Below are 17,846 nucleotides of genomic sequence, written 5' to 3'. Positions count from 1 at the left end.
CATAAGCAAAAAGAAAAAAGCCAGAAGTGGCGCTGTGGTTCAAGTGGTAGAGCACTAGCCTTGAGCTGAAGAGCTGAGGGACAGTGCCCAGGCCCAGAGTTCAGGCCCCACGACTGCACCCCCCCCCCCAAAAAAAAGAATTCCATAAGCCATCCCACTTACGTTTTCTACTATAGCACTTGACAAATCAAGCATTCTTGTAAGCATTACATCCTAGCCAGGCACTGGTGGCTCATGTCTGTAATCCTCACGAGGCTAAGATCTGAGGATCTTGTGAATTCAAAGCTAGCCTGAACAGGAAAGTTGGTGAGACTGACCAACCACCAGAAAACTGGAGTGGTAATATGGCTCAAAGTGGGAGGGTGCTACCTTGAACAAAAGAGCTCAGGGATAGGGCCCGGGCTCTCAGTTTTAAGTCCCATTACTGTCAAAAAAAGAAAAAGTAAAAAGATTCTTGTTCCTGTAGTTCCAATGTTGTGACATCTGCCTCTTGATCATTGTGAATGTTTTCAGCCATTTGCCGTGTCTGTAAGATGATATCCTCTGACACACCTAATGACTCAAAGTTCATTGGGGTTCCAATTGAAGTCGGAAATCTTGACAGTGTGTCCCCCATGAATGAACACAGGGGTTCCAGAGGCCTCTCTTCTGCATTCTGCGTCCTGCTGATTGCTCTTCTCCAGTTTTGCTTAAATCCCATACATTCAGGTGGTGATCAGTACAACTTGAAGCCAGAATGGTTTCATTATGTGAAGACCAGTGGACCTGAAAAATTTCAGATTCAGAGGTATAGAGTTGGTTATTATTATTATTATTAGCCAGTTCTGGGGCTTGAACTCAGGGCTTGGGTGCTGTCCCTGAACTCTTTTGCTCAAGGTAACACGCTACCACTTTGAGCCACAGTTCCAATTCTGGTTTTCTTGTGGTTAATTGGACTTTCCTGCTGGGATGGCTTTGAACCTTGATCCTCAGATCTCCGCCTCCAGTAGCTTTATCCTGAGTAGGATTATAGGCGTGGGCCACCAGTATCTGGTTAAAGGTATGGAGTTTTAACTTTAAGTTACACAGGTCCTACAAAGCTGTGATCTTATCTGAAGAGCCCATTGCTAGAAGCAATTCACTATAGGGGTGGAAAGAGAGACAATTGACCTTAGCGGTGTGCACATCCACCAAGTGGCTTTGCTCACAGGTGGTATTAGACCTGGTGTCCCATATCACAAGTTTCTGATCATCAGCAACAGATCCAAACAGTGACTCATACCACAGATGCCAGGGCACATCTTTAACAACAGACAACAGCAGAGTGGCCAGTAGAGATTGCATTAGCATCCACAATATGGCCTTTTTTTTGTCACAGGGCTTGAACTAGGCCTGGGCACTGTCCCTGAGCTTTTTTTTTTTTTTTTTTTTTTTTATTGGAAAGATACTATACAGAGGGTTACAGTTACATGAGTGAGGTAATGAGTACACTTCCTCTTGAACATTGTTACCCCCTCCATTGTTTGTCCCTGAGCTTTTTTGGTCAAGGTTAGCACTCCACCACTTTGAGTTACCTCACCACTTCTTGCCTAAGCTCTTTGAACCATGATTCTCAGATCTCAGCCTCCTGAGTAGCTAGGATTATAGGTGTGAGCCACTGGTGCCCAGCCACATTTTTGCCTTCCTTTGATTCTGCATTTATTTATTTATTTATTTATTTATTTATTTATTTATTTATTTATTTATTTATTTATTTATTTGTGCCAGTCCTGGGCTTGAACTCATGGCCTGGGCACTGTCCCTGAGCTTCTTTTGGCTCAAGGCTATCACTCTACCACTTGAACCACAGTGCTACTTTTGGCCTTTCCGTTTATGTGGTAGAGGAATCAAACCCAGGGCTTCATGCCTGCTAGGCAAGCACTCTGCTACAAAGCCACATTCCCAGACCTGATCCTGCATTTATATCCCACAAACAGAGAATATTGGTTATCAGAGTCACTTAGGAAATGTCTACTCAAATTAGAGTCCCAATGAAAACCATAGCCTTCCTTTTGGTAACCTCTTAACCTAAGATCAGGATTATACTCTCCACTTGGGTCTGGCTTAGCAGGATGTTTCCTATAGTCAAAAACCTACAGATCAGGGCTGGGAAGGTGGCTCAGTGGTAGAGCGCTTGCCTTGCATGCCTGAGGCCCTGGGTTCGATTCCTCAGCACCACATAAGCAGAAAAAAAGAAAAAAAAGCCAGAAGTGGCGCTGTGGCTCAAGTGGTAGAGCACTAGCCTTGAGCTGAAGAGCTGAGGGACAGCGCCCAGGCCCAGAGTTCAGGCCCCACGACTGGACCCCCCCCCAAAAACAAAAAACCTACAGATCAGATGGTGGCATATTTGTTTTTGTTGTTGGTCGTGGGGCCTGAACTCTGGGCCTGGGCTCTGTCCCTCAGCTCTTCAGCTCAAGGCTAGTGCTCTACCACTTGAGCCACAGTGCCACTTCCGGCTTTTTCTGCTTATGTGTTGCTGAGGAATCGAACCCAGGGCCTGAAGCATACAAGACAAGCACTCTACCATTGAGCCACCTTCCCAGCCCCAGAAGATGGCATTTTTGTAGCAATGATGTGAGGATTCTGCCACAATGTATAACGAGCATGGTTTATTCTTCCTTCATGATTAGTCTTTTTTTTTTTTTCTGGTTCTGGGGTTTGAACTCTGGTCCTGGGCACTGTTCCTGAGCTGCTTTTGCTCAAGGCTAGCACTCTTTCACTAGAACTACAGCTTCATTTCCCACTTTTTCTGAGTAGCGTTTTAGAGATAACAGTCTCGCTGACTTTCCTGCCTGGGTTGGTTTTGAACCATGATCCTCAAATCTCAGTCTCCTGAATAGCTAGGATTACAGGGGTGAGCCACCAGTGCCCAGCTTCATGGTTAATCTTAATCTCACATTCAATTTTTTCTGTCCTAGAACCAAAGCTACCAAATTCACCCTTGCCACTGTGACATTGGGAAGTATGAAACGGGGCATCATCATTGGGAATATAAACTCGTGCAACCACAGGATGATTCTGTGCATCAGATTTATGCATTCCCAGCACCAGCCATTGAAGAGCATAACCCTTCCTTCTGGCGTCGTCATTTCAGGAAGCCACTGAACAGTAAGATTGGGCCACGGAAAGAGCACAGGTCATAACCAGGTCAGAAAGAAGTGGTATATTCTTCCAGATTTTATATTCTTTCTTTTTTTTTTGTCAGTCATGGGGCTTGAACTCAGGGCCTGAGTACTGTCCCTGAGGTCTTTTGCTCAAGGCTAGCATACTACTACTTTGAGCATAGTGCCACATCCAGTTTTCTGGTGGTTAATTGGAGGTAAGAGTCTCACCAACTCTCCTGCCTGGGCTGGCTTGGAACTGTGATCTTCAGATCTCAGCCTCCTGAGTGGCTAGGATTACAGGCGTGAGCCACAGGCACCTAGTGAGATTTTACATTCTTCATGGATGACAGGCTCCTACATAGTATCTTCAAACCTCTCTTTCCTCTCCATCTTGCGTTGTGTTGTTTGCCCCTTCTCTTCACCTCAGACTCTTCTTGCTAGTAAGAGCAGCTCAATTACTGGCACTCTTGCTTTTCCTAGGAGCATCATATACTACTAGCTGTGGAAGCTGGAGCTCTGTCTTGCTGCCTCCTTTTCTGTTGCCTCCTCCTGGCTCGCAAGTACCTACATCTAAGGTAATGTTCTCTCTCTCCCTCTCTTACCATCATGGTAGCTGAGTCTGAAGACATGGAGGCCATCCTGCTGCCAGAGGGACTAATTGCTTGTAAAGGTAAGCCACCAGCTGCTACCACAGTCCAAATTCTTGGGTAAGGGCTCTAAAGGCCATCCAGATTTTTCTTTTCTTTTCTCATTTCTTTTCTTTTCTGTCCTCCCTCCCTCCCTCCCTTCCTTCCTTTTTTTTTTTGTGGGGCTTGAACTTAGACCCTGGGCGCTGTCCCTGAGCTCTTTTGCTCAAGGCTAGTAGTGCTCTACCACTTTGAGCCACAGCTCTACTTCAGTTTTCTGGTAGTTAATTGGGGTGATAAAAGTCTGCAGGATTTCCTGCTGGAGCTGGATTTGAACCATGACTTTCAGATCTTAGCCTCCTGAGTAGCTACAATTACAGGTATGAGCCACGGACACCTGGCTTATCCAGCTCTTTTCTCAAAGAGATGGAATTCTCAAGTTACACCAGGCAGTCCAAGCGCTACAGCAAGCACCACAGTGTTTGATTTCCTGGAAGTCCTGTTCTTGTAGAGACTTATCGAGGCTCTTGCTCTGAGCCTTTGACAGCCTCATATAGAGGCCAACACAACATATTCTGGGATCCAAATTCTACAGAACCTAGCCATACCCTGGAATTCTTACACACACACACACACACACCCTTGGTGTCTGGTTTAAGTATTAAGCAAATAGCTTGCTTGCTCTCTGGCCCCAGCAATCTTCACCCATGGGAGACCTGGAAGATATTTTCTCTGCTGTTGACATATCTGGGCCTTTTTCCTGGAGACTCAGTATCCAGCCTCCAATAAGAGGGTCAGCCCAGTTGCTCCTGCAGCAGTTCTGGTTCGGGCTAGCTAGGAAGAGGTCATCCATATACTGTAATGATAGCGAGTTCATTCAGTTGGTCCCCTGGGAAGGTGGCCAATTCTCCAGCTAGGGCTTCCCCAAATAAAGTGGGGGGAGTTCTTGAACTCTTGAGGCAGTTGGGTCCAGATCAGTTGATTTTATTTTTTCTGTCAGGATTCTTCTATTCAAAGGCTAAGAAGATTGTCTGGCTCACTGAGACCATACATGGACAGAAGAAAGCATCCTTGAGATCCAAGCAAGAGAACCAGCTAGCTAGTGCAGGTATGAGGCTTAAGAGTGTGTATGGATTTGAGACTACTGTATGTATGTATGTATATATATATATATATATATATATATATATATATATATATTTTTTTTTTTTTTTTGGTCTGGTCATAGGGCCTGAACTCTGGGCCTGGGCGCTGTCCCTCAGCTCTTCAGCTCAAGGCTAGCACTCTACCACTTGAGCCACAGTGCCACTTCCATTTTTTTTTTCTTTTTTGCTTATGTGGTGCTGAGGAATCGAACCCATGGCCTCATGCATGCAAGGCAAGTGCTCTACCACTGAGCCACCTTCCCAGCCATAGATATATTTTTTACTGTGGCATATCATTATTATTTTGTTGTTGTTGGTTGTGGAGCTTGAACTCAGTGCCTGGGCTCTGTCTTTGAGCTTTTGTGCTCAAGGCTAGCACTCTATTACATTGAGCCAAAGCTCTACTTCTGGTGTTCTGGTAGTTATGGAGATCAAGAGTCTCAGACTTTCCTGCCTGGTTTGGCTTCAAACCATGATCCTCAGATCTCAGCATCCTGAGTAGCTAGGGTTACAGGTGTGAGCCACCAGCATTGGGACAACTGCAGCATTATTAACTGTAAGTCCTGGACAGGTCAGTAGTCTTTTCTCCCTTGCTTTTTCACTGACAGCAATGGAGTGTTCTATGGTGACTGGCACTCCACAAGGATTCTGATGCCTCTGGAATTTTTTTTGCCAGTCCTGGGCTTGTACTCACAGCCTGGGCACTGTCCCTGAGCTTCTTTTGCTCAAGGCTAGCACTCTACCACTTGGGCCACAGAGCCACTTCCAGCCTTTTCTGTGTATGTGGTACTGAGGAATGGAACCCAGGGTTTCATGCACGCTAGGCAAGCACTCTACCACTAAACCACATTCCCAGCTCTGGATTTTTTTGTCAGTCATGGGGCTTGAATTCAGGGACTGAGTGCTGTCCTGAGCTCTTTAGCCCAAGGCTAGTGCTTGAGCCACAGTGCCACTTCTGGTTTTCTGGTGGTTTATTGGAGATAAGAGGCTCACAGACTTTTCTGCCTGGGCTGGCTTCAAACCATGATCCTCAGATCTCAGCTTCTTGAGGAGCTATTATTATAGGTATAACACACACACACACACACATGCACGCACAAATGCACGCACGCATGCACACCCGCCCTAAGTCTACAGGAGAATTTTTCAGGTCTCTGAAGCACTGCCATGGTTCTGGCCTTTGCCCTGACTCCCTGTAGCAGCACCGCCTGGTACTGTCCAATGAGAACCTGTTTTGCCTTGTTGTTAGGGTCTCATTGGTGGTCCTTGTCCAGGGTGGCTCTCCATGGCCACACCTCTGGGTCTGTTTGGCTAGCTGGGACATGTTCTTGGAGCAACATTTAGGACTCAGTCAAAATGCACCTCCTTACTCAGTATTGAAAAGGGTAAGGATCTGGGTGCCAGTGGCTCATACTTGTAATCCTAACTAACCAGGAGGCTGAGATCTGAGGATCACGGTTTAAAGCCAGCCTGGGCAGAAAAGTCCCTGTGAGACTCTTATCTCCAATTAACTACTCAGAAATAGCTGGAAGTGGTGCTGTGGTTCAAGTGATAGAGTGCTAGCCTTGAGCACAAAGAGGCTCAAGAACACTGTGCTCAGGCCCTGAGTTCAAGCCCCAGGTCTGGCAAAAAAAAAAAAAAAAAGGAAAAAAGAAAAGAAAATTAAAAAGAAAGAAAAATAAGAAAAGGGTGAGGAGAAGCTGGCAATAATCACCTCAGCTTTCCTGGTGGATCTGGAAAACGGATTCCAAGAAGTTGATAAGGGCGTGGGTTATTTTTTTCCTGATGCTTCCATTTCAAGAATAATAATAAAAGACAGGCTATCCCTTCTTTACAGTGCTATCCAGACCAAATTTCTGGGAGCCTTGTGTTTTTGTGTTTTTTTTTCTTTTTGCCAGTCCTGGGGCTTGAACTCAGGGTTTGGGCACTGTCCCCTAGCTTCTTTTGCTCAAGGCGAGCACTCTATCACTTGAGCCACAGTGCCACTTCCCACTTTTTCTTTTTATATGGTACTGGGAATTGAACCCAGGGCTTTGTGCATGCTAGGCAAGCACTCTACCACTAAGCCACATTCCCAGCCTTGGACCTCATGTTTTTCTTGGGACTGTTGTACAGATTGGAGGCGCCAGCTCCATAGGTTCAAGATTTGGGTGTGCTGGTTGGGGTGAGATCCATCATGGTAGGCTTTCAGGCAATGGCCTGGGAACCTCTGTTGGCTGCGCAAGATGGTGGTGGTATGGACATTCAGCAGGGGTAGAGGTGTCTCTACTTCCTGTTCCTCTTGCTGGATGGGCTTAGTTGCCTTCTGAGGCCTGGTTGGTTTGGCTACTAAAAACCTGTACAAATCCTGTGAGTTTGCATAGAATCTTACCCATGGAGGAAGAATGGAGGCAATCTGCAACCAGGCTCTCCTGTGTCATCATTAAGCAATAATGGTGAGGACATGGAGGATGACCTCCAGAGGCCAATCTCTACCCAAAGTCACCATTCAACAGAGCAGAGGGTTAGGAGATGCCTTGGACTCATCTTGATCCCATAATCTCCAGAATAGCCTTTCTTGAAATTCTTAAGTCTAGAACCATGGGTTTTAAGTTAGCCATACCCATGTCCTGTCCTGTTTCGGTATCGCATGGACAGACATGGGTAGGTCACTCAATGTCTTGTGCCTGGTCGAGTCCCTCATGGGAGCTTATGTGTTCTTATGTGTACCCGTGTGTCCTGGTCAGAGGCCCTAGTTCTATTAAGTGAATCACTGTGACTCACCATGGAACTGCAGGTTAGGACTCACTTAGACTCTGTAACTTTGGGCCATGGAAGCCGCAAATAATTTCACATTCATTCACACAGTCAACAGGTTGAAACAGTTCCTTCTTCCTTTGGAAGTGCCCTAAATGAGTGGCCTTTTGTAAAGAGAAACCTCGAAATGAGGACTTCTCCTAAAATAAAGGTAACTAAAACAGTGCTCTCCTTAGAAAGGGCTGAGGAGCTGGGCACTGGTGGCTCATGCCTCTAATTCTATCTACCCACAAGGCTGAGATCTGAGGATTGTGGTTTGAAGCCAGCCTGGGCAGGAGAGTTCATGAGACTCTTACCTCCCAGAAGCTACTCAGAAAAAGACAGAAGTGAAACTGTGGCTCAAGTGGTAGAGTGCTAGCCTTCAGCAAAAGAAGCTGAGGGACAGTGCCCAGGCCCTGAGTTCAAGCCCTAGGACTGGCATAGAAAAAAGAAAGGAAGAAAGAGAAGGAGAAAGAAGGAAGGAAGGAAGGAAAGAAGAAAGGAAGAAAGGAAAGAAGGAAGGAAGGAGGCAGAGGTAGAGACAAAGGCTAGCAGATCTCTTAGTTGTGTCTTATTTGAAGCCAGCCTGGGCTAGACAGCAAATTCAAGTTGAAGGCCAGTCAGGGCTCCATAAACAAAATAAACTGTTCAAACGATTTAAAAATAAAAACTGGGCTGAGGGTTTGTCTCAGTGATAGAACACTTGCCTAGCATATGTGAAGCTTTGTCAACCACGTGCCCCTAGCAACACACACACACACACACAACCCCACAAAACAAAAGACCATCCACCCAAATTCCTACTTCCAGGAATTTAACTTTTTTTTTTTTTTTTTGTCAGTTGTGAGGCTTGGGCCTGGGCACTGTCCCTGAGCTTTTTTGCTCAAGGCTAGCACTCTACCACTTTGAGCCACAGCAACACTTCTGGTTTTCTGGGGGTTCATTGGAGATAAGAGTCTCATGGACTGGGGCTGGGAAGGTGGCTCAGTGGTAGAGTGCTTGCCTTGCATGCATGAGGCCCTGGGTTCGATTCCTCAGCACCACATAAGCAGAAAAAGCTGGAAGTGGCGCTGTGGCTGAAGTGATAGAGCACTAGCCTTGAGCTGAAGAGCTGAGGGACAGCGCCCAGGCCCAGAGTTCAGGCCCCATGACCGACCAAAAAAAAAAAAAAGAGTCTCATGGACTTTCCCGCTTGGGCTGGCTTTGAACCATGACCTCACATCTGAGCCTCCTGAGTACCTAGGATTACAAGCATGAACCACCAGTGACTGGCACTCAGTTCAGAATTTAACTTTTCTTTTCTGTTCTTCTTTCCTTTTTTCCTTCTTACTTTCCTTCCTCCCCCCCCCCCTTTTTTTTTTGTAAGACCTGGTGATTGAACTCAGGCTCTAAACACAGGGCACTCTCCCTGAGCTTCTTGTACCTCAAGGCTAGCCACTCTACCACTTGAGCCACAGCACCACTTCTGGCTTTTTCTGTTTATGTGGTACTGAGGAATTGAACCAAGGGCTTCATGCATGCTAGGCCAAGCACTCTACCACTAAGCCACATTCCCAGCCAAGAATTTGTTTTGAGTAATGGCTGTCAGCCTGGGCTCATACAAACAGTTTAGTGTCAATCTCAAGAAGTTTGGATGGGGCTGGGAAGGTGGCTCAGTGGTAGAGTGCTCGCCTTGTATGCATGAGGCCCTGGGTTTGATTCCTCAGCACCACATAAGCAGAAAAAGCTGGAAGTGGGTGTTGTGGCTTAAGTGGTAGAGCGCTAGCCTTGAGCTGAAGAGCTGAGGGACAGCGCCCAAGCCCAGAGTTCAGGCCCCACGACCAACCAAAAAAAAAAAAAAAAAGTTTGGATGCTGGGCTTTGACACAAACTCTAACCCTTTGATCTCATACCTCTCCTTGGGAGCTATAGTAAAGTGGGGAGAGGGAGGAAACTGTCCACTTCTAAAAAGAAAGTTATTAGCCAAAATTAACAAAAACACCAGAGCCAGGCTTTACATAAGTCCACACAGGTAAAAAGGTTCACTGCAGAGATCAGGAGCCAGACAGAGTGTCTCTCAGTCCTCAGTGTGGGCTGGAAACTTCCTGTTTACTTTCCTCCCTTTCAGCCCTTGGAGAATGGAGACTCTAGAGGAAAAGGAGAAGGCAGGAGGGAGTGAGGATTGAAGTAGTTGGCTGGTGCTGGGAAAGAAATTGAAACTGCCAGATCAGCTCCAGCAAATCATAGCCTTGCATCTAACTGACCACGCCTTCCCCCCCAGCAAGGGGGGGGGCGGGCAGTGAGGACAAGACAGAGTTATACTATAATAATCCATGGTAGTTGTCTAGCCTTTGTTGTACGAAATGCTGACAACTAACTCCTTTTAACCTTGAAGCATCCTTCTGGAAGCTGGGATAAGGATCACACACTATCCCCAGTTTTTATGTTCTTCTCTCTCTCTCTCTGGTGTGTGTGTGTGTGTGTGTGTGTGTGTGTGTGTGTGTGTGTGTGTGTGTGTGTGTGTGTATGTGTGTGTGTGTGTGTGTGTGTGTGTGTCTGTCCTGGGGCTTGAACTCAGGGTCTGGGCACTGTCCATGAGCTTTTTTGCTCGAGGCTAGCACTCTATCACTTTAAACCACACACTTCCAGCATTTTGATTGTTCATTGGAGATGAGTTTCATGGACTTTCCTGCCCAGGCTAGTTTGGAACTATGATCCTCAAATCTCAGCTTCTAGAGTAGCAAGGATTACAGGCATGAGTCACTGGCACCAACTTCTTTTTCTTCCTTTTCTTTCTTTAGAACAAAAAAAGAGATACCCGCTGTACATCAGTAGCAAAGTGATTTAATCAAAGGCTGAGTCAAGACTGGGCTTGGTCTGGAGTCCTCCTCCCCCAGCTACTTCCTCCTAAACAAAAATCTCCTGAGTCTTGGGTCTTTAGTTTGAGCACCTGAACTGGATTAATACTTGGGTAGAGCTCATGCCTGTAAACATGCCAGTTTCACCATCCCCACCCTGGGGCTTTCTGGGGAAAATGATCCCATCCCATGCCACTTAGTTCCCTGAGCAAAGACAGGTAATTCTCAGGATGATAGATAAGTGGAGCTTCTGATCTCAGCACTGGGATGCCCAAACTTGGTCACACCTGTGGCTCACGCTTTAAAAACAAAACTAAACCAACAAAAAACAACAACAGCTGGGTGTCAGTGGCTAACGCCTGTAATCCTATCTACTCAGTTCAAGCCCCAGGACTGGTGCGTGCATGCACTCACACACACACACACACACACACACACACATACACACACACACACACACACACAGGAGTGTGCATGCACCACATGCCAAGAATGAGGATCAAATGTAACCCCTCATTCATCCCTGCTGACAGAGTATTGTTGCAGCTGCTGTGGAAAGGAATTTGGCCATTCCTCAAGAGGCTAACTGTTGTCACTGTACGCCTTGGCAAGCCCATTTAAACCAAGAGAAAGGAGAACATGGATCCACATAAAAGCTTGTATGTGAATGTTCACAGCTTTTTGTAATAGCTCCAAAGTGAGAAATAACCCAAATGTCCATCAACTGGCAAATGGATCAACAAAAGGCAGTGTGTCTACACAATGGAGTATTATTCATCCATTGAAAGGAATGAAATTTTGGACTGGAAGTGTGACATGAGTCAGGCCCCTGTGCACATCACTCCTCAAATGCTACAAACTACATACTACAACAGAGATGGACTCTGAAAACATTCTGCTAACATTTAGACACCAAAAACCACATATTGCCAGGTGCAGGTGGCTACTCAGGAAGCTGAGATCTGAGGATTGCCCTTCAAAGCCAACATAGGCAGAAAAATCTGTGAAACTCTTATTTTGCCAGTCCTGGGGCTTGAACCCAGGACCTGGGCACTGTCCCTGAGCTGCTTTTGAAGCTCAAGGCTATAGCACTCCACCACTTGAGCCACACCACTACTTCCGGCTTTTTCTGTTTCTGTGGTACTGAGGAATGGAACCCAGGGCTTCATGCATGCCAGGCAAGCACTCTACCACTAAGCTACATTCCTAGCCCCCATGAGACACTTATCTCCAATAAACTACTCAGAAAAAGCCAGAAGTGCTGGGTGCCAGTGGCTCACACCTGTAATCCTAGCTACTCAGGAGGCTGAGATCTGAGGATCCTGGTTCAAAGTCAGCCCGGGCAGGAAAGTCCGTGAGACTCTAATCTCCAATTAACCACTAGAAAACTGGAAGTGGTGCTGTGGCTCAAGCAGTAGAGCACTTGCCTTGAGCTGAAGAGCGCAGGGACAGCGCCCAAGCCCAGAGTTCAAGCCCCACGACTGACAAAAAAAGAAAAAGAAAAAGCCAGAAGTGGCGCTGTGGCTCCAGTGGTAGAGTGCAAGCCTTGAACACAAAGAGGCTCAGGGACAGTGTCTAGGCCCTGAGTTCAAGCCCCAGGACTGGCAAAAAGAACAACAAAAACACATATTGAGCCAGGTGCTGGTGGCTCATGCCTGTAAATCCTAACTACTCAGGACACTGAGATCTGAGGATCCAAGTTTCAAAGTCAGCCCAGCCAGACAAATTGGAAAGACTCATATCCAATTAACCAGCAAAAAGCTGAAAGTAAAGGTGTGGATCAAAGGGTAGAGTGCCAACCTTGAGCAAAAAAAAAAAAAAATCCCCAAAACCCAAACAAGGCAACAAGGCCCTGAGTTCAAGCCCCAGGACCAGCAAGACAAAGAGGGGGCAGGGAGAAAGAAGAGGAGGAGCTGAGCACTGATGGCTCACGCCTGTAATCCTAGCTACTCAGGAGGCTGAGATCTGAGGATTGTGGTTCAAAGCCAGCCCAGGCATGAGACTTTTTTTTTTGTCTGCCATGGGGCTTGAACTCTGGGCCTGGGCGCTGTCCCTCAGCTCTTCAGCTCAAGGCTAGCGCTCTACCACTTGAGCCAGAGCGCCACTTCTGGTTTTCTGGTGGTTTATTGGAGATAGGAGTCTCACGGTCTCTCCTGCCCGGGCTGGCTTTGAACCAACATCCTCAGATCTCAGCCTCCTGAGTAGCTAGGATTACAGGCGTGAGCCACCAGCGCCCGGCAGGCATGAGACTTTTATCCCCAATTAGCCAGCAGAAAATTGCAAGTGACTCTGTGACTCAAAGTGGTAAAGCATGATCCTTGAGCAGAAGAGCTCAGGGACAGCACCCAGGTACTAAGTTTGAACCCCAGGACCTGAACAACAACAAAATGCTGGAACATGGTGGGAGTGGTGGGGTCAAAGGCAATGAAAATGACTGAGAAAGCAGCAAGAGGGGAAACAGTCATTTATATCATAAAATGTCATAAACAAGGACTGGCAAAAAACCAACAGAAAAACAACAAAGCTGTGTGCTGGTGATTCACGCTTGTAATCCTCGCTACTCAGGAGGCTAAGATCTGAAGATCGTGGAAGCCACTGAGCAGGAAAGTCCGTGAGACCTGTGTGTGTGTGTGTGTGTGTGTGTGTGTGTGTGCGCGCGCGCGCGCGCGTGTGTGTGTGTGTGTGTGTGTGTGTGTGTGTGTTGTGGGGCTTGTACTCTGGGCCTGGGCGCTGTCCCTCAGATCTTCAGCTCAAGGCTAGCACTCTACCACTTGAGCCACAGCACCACTTCTGGCTTTTTTCTGCTTATGGAGTATGAAGGAATCGAACCCAGGGCCTCATGCATACCAGGCAAGCACTCTTCCACTGAGCCAACTTCCCAGCCCCATTTTTTTGGGGAGTCCTGTCGTGGGGCCTGAACTCTGGGCCTGGGCGCTGTCCCCCAGCTCTTCAGCTCAAGGCTAGCACTCTACCGCTTGAGCCACAGAGCCACTTCTGGCTTTTTTCTTTTTGCTTATGTGGTGCTGAGGAATGGAATCTAGGGCCTCGTGCATGCAAGGCAAGCGCTCTACCACTGAGCCACCTTCCCAGCCCTTCCCTGAGCTTTTCTGCTCAAGGTTAGTGCTCTACCATTTTGAGGCACAGCACCACTTTTGGTTTTCTGATCGTTAATTGGCGTTTCATGGACTTTATGGTCTGGGCTGGCTTTGAACTCTGGTCTTCAGAGCTCAGCCTCCTGAGTAGCTAAGATTACAAGCCTAAGCCACCAGTGCCTGGCTAGAGGAATTTCTTTGAAGAATACAAATGTCCAGTTATTTCTTGCATTATACATAGATTTTTGTCGTTATTTTTCATGTTTTGTTTGGAGGTGGGTTTTTTCATTTTGTTGTTGTTGCTTTTGTTGCTAGAGATTGAACCATCTTTCTTGTAAATACTAAGCACCTGCTCTACCATTGAGGCCCACTTTGCATTATGTCCAAATGACCTTTCTCTGAGCAATGTGAAGCCATCTGCTTGGGAACAGGAAAGATATTCTATTATTATTTTTTTGTTGGTGGCGGTTGTGGGACTTGAACTCAGGGCCTGGGCACTGTCCCTGAGCTTTTCTGCTCAAAACTAGCACTCTACCACTTGAGCAATAGCACCACTTCTTGCTTCTTCTGAACAGTTTATTGGAGATAAGAATCTTAGACTTTTCTGCTTGGGCTGCCTTTGAACTGCAATCCTCAAATTTCAGCCTCCCAAGTATCTAGGATTACAGGCACAAGCCACCAGAGCCCAGCTCCCTGAGCTGTTATGTTTTTTTTTCTTTTCTCAAGGCTAGTGCTCTACCACTTTGAGCCACATTTCCACTTCTGGTTTTGGAGTGGTTAACTGGAGATTGGAGTCTCATGGACTTTCCTGCCCAGGCTAGCTTTAAACCGTGATCCTCAGATCTCAGCCTTCTGAGTAGCTAGGATTACAGGCATGAGCCACTAGCACCTGATTAGGAAAGATTTTCTAAATTTCTCCCCCCCCCTTTTTTTTTGTAGTCCTGGGGCTTGAACTCAGGACCTGGACAGTGTCCCTGAAATTTTTGTGCTCAAGGCTAGCAATCTACCACTTGAGTCACAGCGCTATTTCTGACTTTTTTGTGGCAGTTAATTGGAGATAAGAATCTCATGGACTTTCCTTCCAGGCTAGCTTTGAATTGTGATCCTCAGATCTCAGCCTCTTGAGTAGCTGGGATTTACAGATGGGAGCCATATCCCCATACATTAAAAATCATTTATCTGATAGAAAGTAGATATTTCTTCTACCAACATCAGTAAAGCCACAGGACTTGTTGCCCTAGAGTAAGTGATATTAATCTCCAGGAAGTAAAAGCCCAAAGGTCATCCCTTCTGGTTTTCAGGAATTGTCAGCAGAAACATGGAAGGCAGAAGAGGTGTGGTGACAGATCTCACAGTCATTTCCTTGGGTTTGTGACCAGAGAAAAGAATAGAAAGCTGGGATGATTTGGAAAAAGAAAACAACAAAAAACAGAAAACCCAGAAGCCAGAGGTCTTTGGTCAAATTCGTATTTGGGACTCTCTGTGTGTGTGTGTGTGTATGCATGTCAGTATGGGGCCTTGAACTCAGGGCCAGGGCACTATCCCTGAGCTTTTATTTATTTTATTTTTTATCTTTATGATGAGATTATTATTATTATTTTGGTCGGCCATGGGGCTTGAACTCCTCAGCTCTTCAGCTGAAGGCTAGTCCTCTACCACTTGAGCCAAGTACCACTTCTGGCTTTTTCTGCTCATGTGGTGCTGAGGAATCAAACCCAGGGCCTCATGCATGTAAGACAAACACTCTACCACTGAGCCACCTTCCCAGCCCCTTATTCTTTAAAAAAATTTTATTTAATTGTAAAAATAGTGTACAGAGGGGTTACAGTTATATAAGTAAGGTAATGAGTACATTTCCTATCGAGCATTTCCTTGAGCTTTTATGCTTAAGGCTAGTGCTCTACACTTGAGCTACAATTCCATTTCTGGCCTTTTGGGGGTCATTCATTGGGGGTAAGAGTGTCATAAGCCAGGAGGCTCATACTTGTAATCCCAGCTACTTAGAAGGCTGAGATCCCAAGATCATATTTCAAAGCCAGTACAGAAAAATACATGAGACTTTTCCAATACACTACTCAGAAAAAGCCAGAAGTGGTGCTGTGACTCAAATGGTAGAGTGCTAGCATTGAACACAAAGAGGCTCAGTGCCAGCATGCAGGCCCTAAGTTCAAGCCCCACAATAGAAAATAAAAACATGTCATAAGCTGGGCGCCGGTGGTTCACACCTGTAATCCTAGCTACTCAGGAGGCTGAGATCTGAGGATCGTGGTTCAAAGCCAGCCCAGGCAGGAAAGTCCGTGAGACTCATCTCCAATAAACCACTAGAAAACTGGAAGTAGTGCTGTGGCTCAAGTGGTAGAGCGCTCACCTTGAGCTGAAGAGTGAAGGGAGAGCACCCAGGCCCAGAGTTTAAGCCTCACGACCAACAAAAACAAAAACAAAAAATATTATGTCATAGACTTTCCTATCCAAGCTGGCTTTGAACCGAGATCCTCAGATCTCAGCCTCCTGAGTAGCTAGGATTACAGGTGTGAGTTTTACAGTCTCAACACAGAGTACTCCTATTGGGTCACAGAGGGTCTCCATTCTAGTGGCCCCCAAACCCTTTGTGGTAGGGTCCCTGCTGAAGTCACACTTCAGGTCTGTAGAACAGATGTGTCAGTGCCTTCAAGACTCCAGCTCCTGACTCCAGGCCAGCAGGCTTAGGGGCAACTAAGTCCCCTGTACTACCATAGCAATGCCAGGGTGAGGTGGCTCTATCCAGGTGCCAGCATGGCAGAGAGTGTAGGAGTGCCCAGAGAGGCACACCTATTGGCTCAAGGGCAGTGGGTGGTCACTTTCATGGCCAGGCCTGTCTGGTCCACATCCATGAACTGGGCCAAGAGGGAGTGTCAGGCAATTAAGTGGGGACAGCATTAGCTGTGCATACACTGGTTTCCACACAACCTGATGGGACTTGTTCTTCCTGTCTGAGGTAATTTTAGTTTTGCCCTGCTTGTTACTTTCAATAGCACTGAGGCTTAAAGAAAACTGAAAAGATCACTTTTCTACTTGAACTTACAGGGAAGTTTGGGGCTTGATGCTACAGAAATTATCAATATTATTTATGTATGCAACATGGATGTGGAATAGTCTTCTTTAACGAGTTGATTCGAGATTTTATTTTTGCGATGCCAAATGACAAAGATTTATTGAAGGTAAAGATGATCCTTGCTCATGATGACAGACAGGGTCGGTCCCAGGGCGGGACTGCCTGGGGTGCCTTGTGCAGAGGTCATAAAATGTCTCTAGCAGGGATCCAGGTGACTCTCACTGTCATTGGACGCTCCACGACCCAAAGCAGCTGCCAGACCCAATTAGAGGCTGGCACGAGCGCTCCTCCATCCTTCGGCTCCTTTGATTGGCTGCCCGGTCTGACTCACATTCTTCTGACCCGCTGATTGGTTCTTCAACCTCTCTGATTGGCTATCCTTTCTGGCTCACATCCTTCACCCCTTTGAGTGGCTACCTGGTCTGGCTCATACCCCTGGGGTCCCATCAGCTCACTGTTCATGGCAAGTCTTCAGAGCCAGGAGGCAAGGCCTCGAGCCACATGTGGCTACTTCAGGCCTTGGTGAGGGGTGCAGAGATGCTATGGACGTGGACCTGGGCCCCGATTTCCCAGCAAGGCCTCTCTTGAGGCTCTGAGTTCAAGGCACATGACTCTTTTTTTCTCTTCTTATGCCTGTGCTTGGACATTTCCTCAATGCATTGCTTCCTCTTTTCTCAAAACAACTGACATATCTGTACATCTGTCATGCTAAATTGAAAGGAGAGCCACAGGTACTCTCGCATGCTTGCCAGCTTAAACTTGGTCCAGAGAGTTTCTAAGAGGGACGTGCTAACTCGGACTTTCTTGGGACAAGGTTCCTGCTTTTCCTTTCGGTTTTTTTCCCCCCTCATATCTTCTTTTAGTGTCTTTTCATGTTCTTTTTGCCTTTTTCCTCTTCCACGGTTTCTCCTTTTCTGCTTCCCATTTCCTTTGCCAGCCAGATCCATTCTGTTCAATGGCTGTGGATTTGGATTGCCAGATAGCGTTGCTCTTTTCTGTGAAACAACTTTCCAAAGTTTTGATCTGGTGAGCTTGTTTGCAGCTTGCCTTTGCTTGTGAACCTCCATGACTCTGTTTCTTTGTGTTTTCTATCCTAGGGCTAATTATGGAGGCACCAGTGGGAGAGTCCTCAGTACACTGGCGGGGCGGTCTCCTTGCT

General features: G+C 46.7%; 1 pseudogene; it reads right to left on the bottom strand.

The window, feature by feature from the left end:
- Nucleotides 1-427: 427 nt before the first annotated feature.
- On the bottom strand, nt 428-3,512 carry LOC138839907 (histone-binding protein RBBP7-like; annotated as a pseudogene).
- Nucleotides 3,513-17,846: the final 14,334 nt, after the last annotated feature.

This window comes from Dipodomys merriami, unplaced genomic scaffold, assembly GCF_024711535.1.
Source record: "Dipodomys merriami isolate MVZ:Mamm:240054 unplaced genomic scaffold, mDipMer1.0.p SCAF_3, whole genome shotgun sequence".
NCBI lineage: Eukaryota > Metazoa > Chordata > Mammalia > Rodentia > Heteromyidae > Dipodomys > Dipodomys merriami.
The sequence above is the reverse complement of the archived record's forward strand: the minus strand, read 5'-3'. Positions and strand labels throughout refer to the sequence as shown.